Source organism: Arvicanthis niloticus, chromosome 17 (assembly GCF_011762505.2).
Source record: "Arvicanthis niloticus isolate mArvNil1 chromosome 17, mArvNil1.pat.X, whole genome shotgun sequence".
NCBI lineage: Eukaryota > Metazoa > Chordata > Mammalia > Rodentia > Muridae > Arvicanthis > Arvicanthis niloticus.
The window spans coordinates 41,277,629-41,293,551 of record NC_047674.1 but is presented as its reverse complement, the minus strand read 5'-3'; the positions used below and the strand labels follow the sequence as shown (position 1 = coordinate 41,293,551).

The following is a 15,923-nucleotide window of genomic DNA, read 5'->3' as shown; positions in this document are numbered from 1 at the left end:
GGGAAGGGGATGTCTCCAGGGGCCCATACCGAGGCATTCCTTCTCTCTGAGGGGCCAGCCACATGGAATAGTATAGAATAGAGTTTACTCAGGGAATAGGGAGGAAAGTTGAAAGGGTAGAGACAGATAGGCAGAGAGTAGAGGAGTAGAGGCTGACCAGGAGCATGTGGAGAGAGAGTGGGGAGAGGAAGCAGGAAGGAGAGGACAGAGCAAGAGCAAGAAGGCAAGAAAAAGAGGGGGGGGAGGGAGGGAAGGAGGGAGAGAGGAGGGGTCAAGCAGCCCATTTTATAGTGAGTCAGACATACTTGGCTATTGCTAGGTATGAAGGTCATGAAGGAGAGTGACATTTCCTCAAGCCAGTTCTTCCCATTATGTAAAAGATTGGCAAACTTACTCCACAAAAGCTTAGACATTAAATAGTCTACACTTCCGGCCATGCAGGCATGGGCACAGTTCTGCTCTTCTGCTATTGGTGGTATACAAAAAAAAAAAAAAAATGTAGAGACAGGAGGTAAAGCAATGCATGTGGCTTTGTTTCAATCAAACGTTATTCATAGACCCTGGAATTTCGATGTATGCAATGTTGATATATCAAAAAACACTAATTCTTTTGCATCCAAACTTCCAAAGATATATACAAATGACTCTTAACATATGGACTGTACAAAAACATGTCAGGCCATATTTAGTACTAGGACAATGACTTGCTGGCGCCTGCAAGATGCTGGAGTCCGCAGCATCGCCTTTGGGTATCTGGAGTGCGTGGTGCTTCCCTCCTTCAGCCTTCTTTCTCTGAGGAGCTAGGCGCAGACTGAATTCTATTCCTTCATAGAAGGCTTCTGCCAGTTGGAAAATCAGGGCAAAACCACCAACAACAACAACAAACCCACAAAGCTGTCTGGAAGCCAAACAGTATCTGCTTGTTGATCTCCAGTATTCAAAATTAGCAATGCACTTGCTGACATACATAAACTGTATTTCAATACAAATCTATCTGAATCATGTTTTAGCCTATGAGATATTGAATTTCTTTGGCTCAGAAATTAGACAGAGGAAGAGAGCTATTTATCATATGATAATGGTTGTTTGTCTTCCCGTTTTATGCAGTAGAGTATAAATTGCTCTAGGTTAGGGGCTTATATGTCCCCAACGTCTAAAATGGTCTCAGGTGACTGATTGAAAAAAAAAAAAAAACTTTAGAAGCCATTATATTTATATTGTTAAATAAGTTTAGAGGTACTATAACATACATCATTAAGATGACCCAGGAATATATCCCACAAATAATCCTGAGACAAGTTGGCAGGAAGCGTTGCACATTTGTGCTTTGACTAGAATCATTGGTGGCAAATATTTTAGTATCTCTTATAGTCATTATGACATATCTATACTGGGTGCTTCTAATGTTCAGGGCATGGAGGCCCTGTAAATGTAAGATTTATTACATTAGCTTCTATCAACAAATGAATAAATCACATAAGATATTTTTCACAGGAGAGAATTGAAATCTGACGTAATAGATTACCCACTGCCTCTCACCTCCTACTTCTTATCTGAGTCCTGTGGTTGCAGTACCCACACACCTAATACTGAAAATCAGGACTGAAAATCAGGGGTTCCCAATACAGCTGTGAATCAGAATCATTTAGGGGAGTTTACTGAGATTTCATGCTTCAAATCCAGACCCAAGAGCCAGGTTAACACAACTCCCTGGGGGTGTGTTCCTCTCACGTCCCTGAGGCTTTGGTATTTAGTGAATTTGACCTGAAATGAGAACTGTACATCCCAGAACAAAGAAATCCTGTAAGACGGGGACACACTCATCCGACTCATGGTAGACATAACAGTCTGAAAAAAAAAAAAAAAAAAAAAAAAAAAAAAAAAAAAAAAAAAACAACCCAAACACCTTTATTTTTGTTATTGAACTTGGAAATCAAAGCAACTAAAAAGAATATTTGGTTTCAATAAACATGTAAGTGAAGCCAATGTGGCAAGAAATTAAGTGTAGGCTCTTTAATGGCCAGCAGAAAACGGGCCTCAGTCTGAGGGCCAGTGATGTAGTACGTGCATGAACGTGGAGGGGACTCTTTCCCAGGTGACCTGAGGTGATTGCAGTTTGCCAGCCCTTGGATCATCTCCTATGAGAGTAAATGAGGAGACAAACTGCACCTGGTTTCCTGACCCATTCAAACCACAAAATACTAAATTCTGTTGTTTTAAGATACTGAATTTTGTGGCTGACTGGTTATATAAGAATGGGTAAAAAATACACTGTGGTGACTGACTGGCATATCACCATCCCAACATCTTGGAGAAAGCAAAATATGGTTCTATTTTGAAAATAAAATTCTTCCAAACCAGGGAACTGACAAAGCAACTTAGACCACTGATTCTCTTTGCATGGTCTTCCATGTCTTTTTTTTTTTTTCTCAGTCATTCATCAGTATTAAAAATGTACAACGCAGCAAATGTGCAAGAACTGGCTAAGAGTATGAATTATTTCAATAACACACATGGCCAGGGTTCTTTAGGTGCCAAATCTTGGTAAATTTGGTAAATTTCTTCCCAATAGTGTTATTCATTTGTTGTTGTTCTTCTGCACTAGCTGATACTAGTTTGTTTTTTACTTTAATATCATTTTTTTTTTAACCAATAAGTCAATGTGAACAACTGTCTGTTTAACAAAACCAGAAATATAAGAACAAAAATGGTGGTCTTATGTGTCCAGGATACACAAGCTGCTGATCCTCTTTGGATACGTGTGTGTGTGTGTGTGTGTGTGTGTGTGTGGGTGGGTGTGTTGGGCATGTGTGTGTGTGTTTGCATGTGTATGTACTTGCCTATGTGGAGTGTCCAAAGCCATAAAAAGCTACATTTTAATGAAGATTTCAGTGTAATAGCCTGTAGAATTTTTTTTGTCTCATTTCATGCTGGAAGCAATTAAATGAATTCCCCACCTTCATTAGAGGATTATAGTCTGGTGATGTTACAATGGTGTTTGTCTAAAATTCTAATTATTCATTATTTTTCATAGATCTTCCATCTCACAAATCAAAGTCTGAGTTTGCCAATTAGCTTTTCTGTAGTTTTCTTTGTTATAAGGGCAGATAGCTTCCGGTGTGACAAACTGTGTAGGGAAGACAAATAGCAAAAATTAATTTAACTTTGCTTGGAAATATTTTGTGTTGAAAAACAATGTAACTTAGAAGGGCAAAGCCTATACATTGAATAAAAGAGTATTTGCTAAATTATGATGCTCTTATGTAACAAAATACCCTATAAGCATTGAAACCATACTGTAGAATATTCTTTATGAGTTAGTAATGAGATTTCGCCTCATATGGGCTTTTTAATAAATGTAGATATTCATGGTTGGAGACATCCATCCTGTGCTGTTGGTACCCGACTGATATTGTTTAACCGCCCTCCTCTGTGAACTAGATGTTTCCTACCTGATAACAGCTCTGAGTGAGTTATTAAGACAGCCTCACAGGAAAAATCAAAAAGAGTGATTGCTTTTCCACAATGACACGGTGCTTAATAAGGCGGAGGTTTTTATCCTTACAGAACTCATTGTTTTGGAGCTCAGCATAATGAGAGTACACCGGTGGAGACGAATTCTTGACATCAGTCATTTTAGGTTGGGAAGGGCGGGGAAATCTTCCTCCCAGTATCCACTGACACTGACAACGGAAGTAAACCTGCTCTATCAGGATGACTTATGATCTTCGTTTTTTATTTTTTGCCGAGGTACTCTACACAGAAAAGCATAAATCAACATGGATCTTGGGCTATGTTCTGAATGTGCAACAGAGACATACATGTGCAAGGTATTAATAAGCTTCATGCTACCTATGGTTATAATGTAGGTCTTTTTCATTTTGTTCTCAAAAGAAACCTTAATATTCATTTTTATTACTATACAACTTATGAGTTAGTAAGGTCTTAATTTGGGTAATTTAGAGAATTAAAGACATATACCAACACGAATACAAAATTACTAATAATTTCACAATGAAGTGATTGAAAATGATCTGTGTTGGCTCAGGATCCCCAAGACCAAGTTCTCAGCACAGAGGACATTTATATGCCTCAAAGAGGCAGAGGGTAAGGAAATAAGGGACAAAGACAAGAGACAGAGGACAAAGGAGAGGAGGGAGGGAACAAAGGCCAGAGAGCAGAAGTATTTGTCCCAGAGGAGTGGGGGAGGGGGACACAGAACTGCCTCTGGATAGAGAGGAGACAGACAGGGCCCACAGGAAAATGGCAGCTTATAAAGATGAAAGGGGAAACCCTGTATTGGGATGAGGTGTTTAATTTTTAATTGGGCATTTTAATTATGTGAACCAAAGGGGGCTTTTGATTGCTGGACTTCAATACTCGATAAATGGACCTTGGTAATCAGGTTCAGGTGGAGGAAGAAGTGGGCAAATAAGGGAATAGACCTTGCTGGCTAGATTTAAGAATATAATCTGATGGTTCTGATGGTTGTTAGCAAGGCAGAGGAAATCGGGCAAAGGGCAAAGCCTGCCAGCGTTATGTTTGCCATGCACAGGCTGGCTAGAGTACCTTTAATGATAACTGTTATATTATTTTTTAGACTAAATCTGTGAGTGTATATGAGTATATGTATATGTGTATGTATGTGTGTGTGTTATATTGCACATCCATCCAACTTGCAATGTTCTCTTTAAATTGAAGCATTTGCCCAGAAAGGAGGAAAGCCTCACAAGTTTCAGGAAGTAAACAAAAAGGTCTCTAGTTTGGGAAGAACAAAAGCTTTGAAAATTCTTGAGCACCCCTGCTGACCACAGTACAGAATGGAGTGAACAGTTAGTTCCAGAGAGTGGAGACTCTACCAGCCAAATGGCACAAAGAAAGGTGTCAGGTGTGGCATGGCCTTGAAGCTGCAAACAGAACTGCAGGGTTTTGGCTGCAGGGAGTCATCATTAATGTTGGGGTGGATTTTCTGGTGATGCAGGTGCTTTTGAGACACCCCTGCTCCTTGTGAGTAACCCCCTACATTCATACTTTTATTAATCACCCCAATCAAAAATACCTCATTCCACCAAATTGAATATTGAGGCATTGTTGCTTTGGTCTGTCCTGGGCTCACTTTCTAGGGTGAGTAGGTTTGAGTGTTGTGCTTTCGTAGGAAAACTGTCACATTACAGTGTGTGTGTGTGTGTGTGTGTGTGTGTGTGTGTGTGTATGTATGTATGTATATGTCTCTGTATGTGTTTGTGTGTCTGTATGTGAAGGGACTCTTGCCAGCCTAAACATGGCAAATGTGGCTGTGACAGGCCCTGCCCTTTTCACCCATACCCTCTGTTTGGTTAAAAACTAATAGATTACATTTCTAGACCCAGTCCCCAAGGCCTGTTACCTTATTTGACCACTTCCTCTTTTTGAGATAGACTACCAATGTCCAGAGCTCAAAGTATTGATGTCCAGCAACCAAAAATCCCCTTTGGCTCACCTAGTTTAACTGCTCAATTAAAATTAAACACTCCATTCTGACACAGGGTTTCCCCTTTACCTTTACAAACTATTATTGTCCTGTGGGTCAAGTCTGTCTCCTCTCTATCTAGAGGTAGTCCTTTGTCCACCTCCACTCCCCACCCCTGAACAAATACCTTTCCCTCTCTCTCCTGTTCCCTCTCCTTCTCCTCCATCCTCTATCTCCTGTCTTTGTCTCTTATTCTCTGTTCTTTGTCCCTCTGGGGCAAGAAAATCTCTTTTGTGCTAAGAACTTGGTCTTGGGCATCCTGAGCAGATACCTTACCCTTACCGTTTGTGTATATAAATGTCCCCAAATTTGTAATTCTCTGTATCAGGCAATTTACCAAATCTCCCCGTGTTTTGATTTCTTAAATCTCTAAAATGTGATAATAAGAACATTTTAATAGTATTCCTATGAAGACTTTTTAAAAATACATATACACATAGGAGCACAAAGCAGTGTCACATGATGATATGCAACATATCCATCTCAAGAGAACTGCAAACTTGTACATTTGCATGAGATAGGAAAGCTGGCCAACAACAGAAACTACTCACAAAAATCAGTAGCATTCAAGACTAGAGAGATGGCTCAGTAGCTCCCAAAGGACCAGGGTCCAGTTGCTGTCACTCACATCTAACTGCTTCTGATTCACCTGAACTTCAGATCCAGAGGATCTGACATACTTCTTTGGTCTGTGGAAGTACTCTCACATATGTGACATGGAAAGAAACACATGCATACATAAATAAATAAAACTAAATCTTAAAATTTAATAACATTTCTAGGCACTACGAAAATTGACTAGAATATGTGATGGTAAAAGCCGATTGGCCCCAAGCCCAGGAGTAGATGGCCAACACAAAATTGGTGGGTGGAGTTGGGATGGGAGCTTTTGTTTTTGACTTTTTTTTTTTGTCCTACTGATTTGTTTGTTTTGGTTTTTCATTTTTGCTTATTTTTTGTTTTTGTTGAGAGAGAGAGAGACAGAGACAGAGAGAGAGACAGAGAAATTGTGAAGTTGGGTAGATAGGAGGGTAGGAACAAAGTGGGAGGAGTTGAGGAAATGAAATGATCAAAATGTATGTAATTTTTGAAAATAAAAAAATGTAAAAACTCACCAGACATAGCACCCCCCCACCTTTTATAGCATCTAAAATTTAACAATTAGGGCTGTTTTACAGGAAAAGTTATATCTCTGTTGTTTTGTCCATGTTTATAAACTAACTCAATCTTATTCTTAATCTTAAATTTGTGTTAGTTAGAATAGGTATGGCCCCCTTAGATAGATTCATGTGTTTGGATGATTGGACATAGGGAGTGCCACATTAGGGGGTGTGGACTTGCTGGTGGAAGTGTGTCACTGAGGAGGGCTTTGAGGTCTCATGTATATGCTCAAGCTTCACCCAGTGGGGCAGGGGGAACACAGTCTCCTCCTTGGTGCCTGTGGATCAAGATGTAGAACTCTTGTCTCCTACACTACATTTGCCTGAACACTACCATGCTTCCCACCGTGATAATAATCGACTAAACCTCTAAAACTGTAAGCCAGCCTCAATTAAATTTTTTTCCCTAAAGGGGAAATTTCATTTAATTCTACAAATTTACAACCTGCCCCAAAACAAACAACATGAGAAAACAACAACAAAGTTGTCCTGATTCAGCAGATCTGGCTGTTGTCACCTAGTCGGGCCAAGTCCATCAAGCTGACCTCAGAACTTGAGGCTGAAGCCAGGACCTAGCTGAGGCTCCCTGGTTGGTAGTGGTGAGGTAGAAGCCTGTTTCCTTCAGGTCATGATCACCCAGCTGGCTGTAGCCCAGGCTGCCCTCTGGGTCCGTGCCTCGCTTCACCCTCTGCTGCTCACTCTTGGCAGGCCATGTGGGAAACATGGATGGGTTGATGGGGAGGGGAGTCTCTAGGAAATACTCATGCTTCAGGCCATCTTCTGTGTTGATCCTCCTCCCAGGGTAGTATGTCAGAAACTTGTTCATGAAATCAAATCCTTCATCTGATAACAAAGCCCCAAATAGCTTGTGGAGGTTGTTATAAGGATACTCGCTGAAGGTCATCTTCTTGACGGCTGGGAGGTCATTATAGCCAGGCCAGATTTTCTCACTGGGAGTACCCAGGTCCTTGAAAAATCACGTTAATCTGATCAGTCACCGAGTTACCAGGGAACGGAGGTTTCTGTGTCAGCAGTTCTCCAAATATGCAGCCCACTGACCACAGCACACTGTCCACAGCTGTGGAGTATTCCTTAGCACCAAGCAGCAGTTCTGGGGCACAATACCACTGGGTTACAACAACTGGAGTGTAGGCCTTTAGGGGTGAACTATACTCCTGAGCCAAACCAAAGTCACCCATCTTGAGAATGCCAGCATGGCTCAGCAGAAGGTTAGAGGTCTTAAGATCACAGTGTAGGATCAAATTGTCATGGAGGTGTTTCACCCCACACAGCAGGTGAATCGTCAGGGTCTTTCCCTCCCCTGACAGGAAGGGCTGCTTCATGATCTCCATTAGGCTCTTGAAGTCCTGTTCCACATAGTTCATCACAATGTAGATCTTGTCCATGTTGTTTCCCACAACAATTTCTCTGACAGTGATGATATTGGGGTGCTGGGCCTTGAGGATGATGTTGATTTCCCTCAATGACGTGATTGGGAAGCCTTCCTTCTCCTTTTCCACCTTTAACCACTTCAGAGCCACCATTTCTTCTGTTTTCTTGTCCTTTGCTCTGTAGACCACCCCATCCACAGGTGCCTTCTTCAATCCTGTTCAAACACTGAAACTCCTCTACGCTCCAGCATCCCTGCAGGGCTGGTAGGTACTTGGGCAGTTGTTGTTTTAGCTCAATAGATGACAGAGCTGGAGAGTCAGGCACACAGTTTCCTTCAGTAGGGACACTGCTCTGTGGAGTCCCCTCACCAACTTCTTCTTCCCCTTCTTCACTGTCCCCAGAATCTCGGTCAAATCGCAACTCTGGAACAACCAAGACATGGTTCTCATTTTCTCTATCTTCATCTTCACACATTTCTTCATCGCTGACTTCTGCAGACTGTTCTGAGGCTTCCTCAGAGTTGCTCCCAGTCTTCTCTTCCTCATCCTCTTCCTTTTCCAAACCTGAGCCTGATTCTGCTGATGAAGACTCAGCTGAGCTGGTTTTCCTCTCACTGTCACTGATGTCCTGGAGGTCTGACAGAAAGTCTCTTTCTTCCACCTTCTCTTTTCTTTTTTCTTTTTCTTTCTTTCTTTCTTTTTTTTTTTTTTTTTTTTTTTTTTTTTTTTTTTTTTTTTTTTTTTTTTTTTTTTTTTTTTTTTTTTACCGGCTTCTGGTTGTCTCCCAGCTCAAAGTGTTCTCTTGGTGTCCTCAGAGGGTTGCGGCTCCAGTGGCCAACCTTCCCCTTTCTTTCTCTTTTACTCTGGCATGTTTCCCTCCCTCTGCTGAATGGCTACGATGTTGACGTTTCTCTTTTCTTTTCTCATCTTTTTCTGTGATGAGCCTTTTCTTTCCGAGACATTTTGCTGGGGTGGTTTGATGGACAGAAAATCATCCTCCTCTCCTTTATCTTTCATAGAATCCTCTCTTCTACATGGTGAGTTCCTGATTGTGATTTTCATTCAGTGATCTCTCAGCTCCCCCTCCTCAAGGGAATCCCTTTTTTCGGAATCCTGGTCATCAGAATTTTTTAAGCGTTTTATCTCTGCTTTCTCCTCTTGCTCTTTCTTTCTTCATTTCTTTTCCTGGAGAATTTCATCTAACGTTTCCACTTTCCAAGAGCCCTTTTCATCACCCATTTGAATTAAAACACCAAGCTGCAGACCGAATTAAAACACAGTTGCTGTAGACTGGTCCTGGAGTCTAAAAAAAAAAAAAAACAGCGGCCAGGATTGTAGTCACTTCCTTCGCTAAAGCGTTCTGATGACGCATTACGACTACGGCGAACCGTGTTTTTTTCCTCAGCTGTCCCCTGCATACACCAGAAATGTCCTTATTCCTTGTGTTGGCTCCCCAATTAAATGTTTTAAATGCCTTTATCAGAGTTTTCTTGGTTAATAATGACAAGCACTGAAACCCAAACAAGGATAAAATCCAAACATACTTTTCTTGGAGCTTGATGACATTATCCTGCATTCAGATGGAAGAATGGACACTTATAAATGGCCTTTGTTAAACCAGTGGATAGTGATATTGAATCACGTGACTAGGTCAAATGGAGAAACTTCATCGATAGGTTTACATTTATTTAAAACTTCTAAGGAGTGAATTTTCATAATAGTGTTGTGACTGAATCATTCTACAAATGGAAAGAGTAAAATAGTAGTTACAGTTTGTACATGTTTAAAATTTCATGTATACTTAAAGAAAAAACACAAAGCACAGTTCTAGCTTAGGAGAAGTAATTACAGGACAATCTTTATGACACTAGGTGATGAAGGGTTTACTAAATAGGATACAAAATGCACAAATCATAAATGAAGGTATTGATCCATTTCTCTATGACAAAAGACCTAATTGTGAAGATAAATCTCAGATTTGGTGAAGGTAAAGGATTACTATGGAAAACCCATGAAATGTTTACATTCACAGAAAAACAGCACATCCCTCTGTCTATCTACCCATTTATTTCTCCACCTAGCTACTTACCTAATTGCCTGTGATTCTAAGAAGGAGAATAACCAACACACATGGAAATATATTCAGTACTTTTATCAGTTAGGGGTATCAAGAAGGTGTTATACTATCAATTATTTGGATAGGGAGATTTTAATATAAAATTACTAAAATATAGGACTGAACCATAAAAAAGATATAATAATAATAATTAATAATAATAATAATAATTAATAATAGGTTAAATACTGAAAGAACTTAAAGAGAATTTATAGAAGTAACAAACAAAGCAACCACTGTTCTTGGTGAAAAGAAAATGAAGGAGAGAATTGTGAATTTAAAATGCTCTGTCTCTTTCTGTCCTGTCCCTAACCCAGACAATCTAACCAGGAGACATGAGTGAGAACAGGTGCAGACAACCACTAGCTAAGCAACCTGCCGGAGGACATGTGGGGTTTGGGCTAGACATGCAAGTCACGCACAAGGTTGGGTAGCACTTGACATGCAAGTCTCTAAGGTATGTATGCTATTAAGCTTCATAAACATTGGTAACTGAATATTGTGCTGGATTAGATAAAAGAGCTGTGGGTTGGGAAGAGAAGTCTTTATCTGGTTGGGTTTTGCACCATTTTGTGTTGCACATATATTTAGAGCTGACCATTTGGGATTGGGTAACATATCAGGGAGCTGGTTCTTGGAGAAGACTGGGTCTCCCTCTCCCTGTCTCAACAACCATCATCATCATCATCACCATCATCATCATGGCTGCTTTTGTTGGTTAGTATTTTACAACCCTGACATAAGCTAGAGTCACTTGAGAGGAGAAAATGTTAATTGAAAGATCACTTACCCCAGATTGCCTATAGACAAGTTTATGGTGGAATTTTCTTGATGAATGAATGGTGTGGAAGGGTATGTCTGAGTTAGGGGTTCTATTACTGCGATGAAACACCATGACTAAAAAGCAAGTTGGGGAGTAAACGATTTATTTGGCTTGCCCTTTCACTTGATAATATTCATCATTAAAGGATGACAGGACAAAAACTCAAACACGGCACAACCTGGAGGCTGATGCTGATGTGAAGGCCATGGAGGGGTGCTGCTTACTAGCTTGCTCCTCATGACTTTCCCAGCCTGCTATTTTTATGGAAACCAGGACCACCATCCCAGGCATGGCCCTACCCATCATGGGCTGGGCCCTCACCTGTCAATCACTATTTAAGAAAGTGTCTTACAGGCCTGCCTACAACCTTATGTCACAGAGGATTTTTTTTTTTGTTGTTGTTGTTGTTTTTTTCGAGGCAGGGTTTCTCTGTATAGCCCTGGCCATCCTGGAACTCACTCTGTAGACCAGGCTGGCCTCGAACTCAGAAATCCGCCTACCTCTGCCTCCCAAGTGCTGGGATTAAAGGCATGCGCCACCACTGCCTGGCCCACAGAGGAATTTTTTAAATCAAGGTTTTCTCCTCTCAGATGACTTTAATTTATGTCTAGTTGACATAAAACCCATAAAACAGCACAAGGCCCATTCCCCTGGAGGCAATGGCAGCCCTGGACAGGTGGGGGTCTTAGTGATATAAGAAAGCAAGATGAGAAAATTCTGGAGAGCAAGCCAGCAGCAATTAGTGTTCTTCCATGACATCTTTTTCAGTTTCTACCTCTAGGTTCCTATCCTGAGTCACTGCCCTGACTTGCCCTCATGTTTGACTATATTGAGTTTCTGCCCTGACTTGCCCTCAGGATGGACCCCTTTCTTCTCCAAGTTGATTTTGGTCAGAATGTGTTATATAGTAATGGAAAACAAAGTAAGACACTCTTCTTTTAGGGATGGGGCATTGTGAGATTTCCCCTAACTGTGTTGGCATGTTAGCTAATGGTATCACTGTGCAGTTTAGGTGACCATGTTGTTGAGTTTTCATGTGTGCAGTTTCTCTGTCATGTATAGATGTGTACATCTCATAACACATGTACTGGTCCTTTGTCTCCTACAAGTTTCAATCCCTCTTTTGTGATGCTTCTTTAGTCTTAGCTGTAGGAGATGTACTGTAGATGTATCAACTAAGATTGGGAATCCCCATAGGAACTTGCTCTCTGCATTGTGACCAGTTATGTCTTCCTGTATTGATCTCTGTCTGCTTTAAAATAATCTTCCTTGATAAGGGTAAGAGTCATGTTTATCTGTGCGTAAATGTTTAGAACGGAGTTAGACATTACACTGTTTCAACAAAATGGCAGTAGTGGGTTCTCTTATAATGTCTATGACCTTATCAGCAATGAGTGGTTGTTTAGGTTTACAGTACCAGGCATGAGTTTCCTCCTATCTATAAGGTCTTAAGTTCAATTAGACAGCTGTTGGTTGACTCTAAGTTACAAATGCCACTGTTGTCTTCTCAGAGGTATCTTGCTAGGATCATTGTTATGGTACATTGGTTTTTCCAGCTGGGGAGGCCTACTGATTGCTTTTCTACTTGGAAACTTGCAATCACCCCTAGATGCTATGAGAGCTGATCATCAAGAAGAAGAATTTCAAGTCATTTCCAGTTTTATTCCTCCAAGACCTGTGTTCAATGGTGTCTTCACCAGTAGCGTATTTATTACCTTCAAGTTCTGGGAAGCAACAATAATGGCCAGTAGTATTATTTTGGGAATCATTTAAACTCCTCTGACAATCTCAGTAGGAAGGTTCCCATGCCTAGCAACAATCACTGTCATATTTGTCATTCTATGGCTCTTAGGGAGAGCATTATCACCTCCAGTGGCCTAGTTTCTTTCAGCATAAGATATATGTGTATTGGATACATATAGAATAATACTCTCTTCTCTTTTTCTCAAATATCCCTATTTTCAAATTCTTTTAGAGAGACAGAAATATTTGAAATTCAGAGTAAAATTTATGATGGAATTTTATCTAAGAAGTGATAGATATCTCTATTTAAGACCTTGAAATGCAGCTGTTTCTGTTATTGGTTGGGTGGTAAGAAAATCTGAGCAATATAGAATAATGCAAAAAAGAAACTTCCGGGAGATAGGCTCATTTCAAATAGATGGAATTCGGAGGATCCACTTTGCCTTTGTTGAAGGTCACAGGGCCTAATGTCCTTATGTGCAGTGTAATGCAGATGGGCATTAGAAATGAGTAGCCTTATTTAATTTTAATTTACTTTACACTTTATTGCAATATCTGCCATTGAAGTCATTCTAAAGGTGATTTTGAAAATATGACCAAACCAAAAATAGACATCATTATTATAAAGGCTAGCACATTTTCAAGGAGGTCAAAAGCTCTTTCGAAGAATTAATTAAAATTTGTGGCTCTCTGGAGAAGTAAATAAATATTATTTCTTTTATGGAATAGTAATCTTGGTCCACTAAAGTATTATGTTGGTGTGAACTTTAGCTAAGAGTCAAATGGTAGGGCATTATGTAGAATGTTTAGAAAACTCAAGATTCTCCATTATGTTCTCTAGTAAAGCTACCATATATCTAAATTTCTGAGTGTTAATAAGTGAACAAAATAATACAAATCTAATAAATAAGGAAAATGCAGGCAAATCAATAATCAAAACAAATGAAGTTTAGAGCTATGAGTTTAATCTTTAACTACCCATTTGTCTGCGTGTGTGTGTGTGTGTGTGTGTGTGTGTGTGTGTGTGTGTGTGTGTGTGTGTGTGAGCTCCTACAGGGATATGCGCACACATGCGCATATTCCTGTAGGAGCTCACAGAGGCCAGAAGCTAGAAGTGGGTATCAGGCTCCCTAGGGCTGGAGTTAAAGTCCTTTGTGATCTGATTGATATGCATGCAAGAAAATTAACTCAGGTCCTTTGCAAGAGCAGAGCTAACTGCTGTGCCTCCACCCTGACCTTTACCCTTTAAGATAAAGCATTTGCTTGACCTTTAGGGTTTTGCCTATTTTAACGACATTTCCTATTGTATTCTTGATTTTTCTATCTTTGATGATTATGCATTATGCCTAAATATCTATAGATATTCAAAGTTTACTGTTTGACACATAAAATGTATTTAACTGTGAAGAGAAACTTACTCTTGATATATGGAGTTTATTTCCAAGGGAGTGAGTAATATATCTACCTATGTAAATGAATTGCTCATTAAAAGCCTGCATATAGTTATGTTCACTGCAAAATGAAAAACATTTCAATGAGGAAATTTAACAATATATATAAACATTTGAAAAAAATGGTCTTTTAGAGCATTTTAAAGTGTAAATTATCATATTTCAGGGAAGGAGGGTAATTTTTTCATATTCTGTAATGTATGGTTCATAATCATTTGATTATATTGCAACTCCAGAAGATATATAATTAATCTATTAAAAATTGTAGCATTTTCAATAAACAAGGGGTATACATCAATGACATGTTTCAGTTGATGATGTATCTAATAAATGAGGATGTCCTAAATTTCATAAGCCAGATGAATTGATTATTAATATAATAAATATTAAATCTTTGGGCTTTGTTTATGGACTTCTTACAGGAATTCATTTTTATTAAAAAATATGTTACTATTGCTCCAACTAATTTATAAACTATCTATAAAATCCAAAGAGTAAGTCTGAAGAAAAATCTCGATTTTGGAGTGTAATTTAACAAACTTCTTTTTCTCAGAAATCAATTTAATGGGATATTGCTGGCTCACATTTATCTTCCCCAGAGACTATTATAGAGAAAGTAAACCTATGCATAGTGGGTACTTATGGCAATAAGTTTAATTAATATAAAATAGCATTAATTCAAAGGTTGGACTATGGAACTGGCAACTTCCATGTCGTTCCCTACTTTGCCAAAATCATTATCCTGTTAAGTACATGTGTCAGCTACTTCTGAATTGGAGGAATTTCCTGTCAAGCTTTCTTGTAGAAAGTTTCATTTCCTTCTTATTTTTTTTTAATGCCATTTTTTCGTTTATTCAAGATGATTACCTCTAAACCTTTTAGGAACTGTAAAATCCCATGGCTACCACCTTAACCGAATACTGGTCTTACATGTCATTGAATGTCATGAACCTTTATAATTTTTACCGTACTGAAGAACTTCTCACTTCTGACTTGAAATTTCCATTTTTTTTTCAATTGCACACAGTAAGTGCGATGGTCACTTTGGCGTAACAAATTAATATGTCTTTCAACTCACATCTTTTGCACATGGCAGGAGAATGTTAAATCCACGTTCTTAGTGTTTTACAAGCACCAGATTTGATATGCAGTCTCTGTTTCTATCCTCTCCTTCCTTGGCCGATTTATTGAATGTCCTCCACCCTTAACTTTTAGGAATTGGCAGACAAATCAATTCATGGTGAGTGAGAAACTGTTCTTTGGGTAATCTAGGTCCCTTTCCTATGCCACTTTCCACAGCACATGTGCTGGTTAGGTCTCTGATTATTCTTCACTAGACCACATCTTCTGTTTGCACTGCTCATCAGCTTTCAAATGCACGAACCTATCAACTGAATGTAGGCACATTGTGAATTTGCTGCCTGTTGATCCATATGGAGGATATGGATCAACCATACACTATGGCTGGTTAACCCAGACGTAACCGTCTTCACTCATAGTGTGAGCCAGAACTCACAAACTCAAATTCTAGTTTACTAAAGACATGAAAATTCAGTATTTTGGAATGTCACATATGAGGCTATTCACATAGGGATCTTGTAGTAGATAGGTAGCCTTCCTGTAGTATATACATAGTCTTTATATATATGCTTATGTTTATTTTCTGTTAGTGGGTGTGGTTCTCCATTACATATCATCTTTGACCAGGACTCAGGTTAAGAAAGTAGTTG

The 15,923-nt window shown here is 39.4% G+C and overlaps 1 pseudogene; it reads right to left on the bottom strand.

Moving 5' to 3' along the window:
* Positions 1 to 7,044: 7,044 nt before the first annotated feature.
* On the bottom strand, positions 7,045 to 8,728 carry LOC117722451 (cyclin-dependent kinase 11B pseudogene; annotated as a pseudogene).
* Positions 8,729 to 15,923: the final 7,195 nt, after the last annotated feature.